Below are 672 nucleotides of genomic sequence, written 5' to 3'. Positions count from 1 at the left end.
CCGCCATCTATCTAGCTTATACCACGAAGATTCTGTTGGGGAATCTAAGAGATACGCATTCAATCTCTGTTTCATGTAGAATGGAAGTGGTTGTCAATCACGCGCGTTCATAAGTGAGAATGATAATGAGGGTAATTTGACTCATAATATTCATCATGTTCTTGGGTACGAATGAATATCTTGGAATAAGAATAAGAGAGATTTGAATAAAAGAAGATAGAATTTCATTAATACTTGAGGTACAGCAAAGCTCCACACCCTTAATCTAAGGTGTGCAGAAACTCCACCGTTGAAAATACATAGGCAAAGGGTTCAGGCATGGCCGAATGGCCAGCCCCCAAAACGTGATCACCGTGGGATCGACCCTTACTCACGTAAGGTATTACTTGGACGACCCAGTGCACTTGCTGGTTAGTTGTGCAAAGTTGTGAAGAATGTATGTAAGCCATAGTATTGTGCACCAAGTTTTTGGAGCCATTACCGGGGATTATTCGAGTTGTGTGAAAGTATAAATCACAATTTCGTTCACCAAGTTTTTGAAAAAACTTGGTGGACGAAATTGTGATAAAAGAATTTCAGGCACTGTTAGAGAAGCTCACAACTCCGTTCAACTAACCAGCAAGTGTACTGGGTCGTCCAAGTAATAAACCTTACGTGAGTAAGGGTTGATCC

This window comes from Arachis duranensis, chromosome 5 (genome assembly GCF_000817695.3).
Source record: "Arachis duranensis cultivar V14167 chromosome 5, aradu.V14167.gnm2.J7QH, whole genome shotgun sequence".
Taxonomy (NCBI): domain Eukaryota; kingdom Viridiplantae; phylum Streptophyta; class Magnoliopsida; order Fabales; family Fabaceae; genus Arachis; species Arachis duranensis.
The sequence above is the reverse complement of the archived record's forward strand: the minus strand, read 5'-3'. Positions refer to the sequence as shown.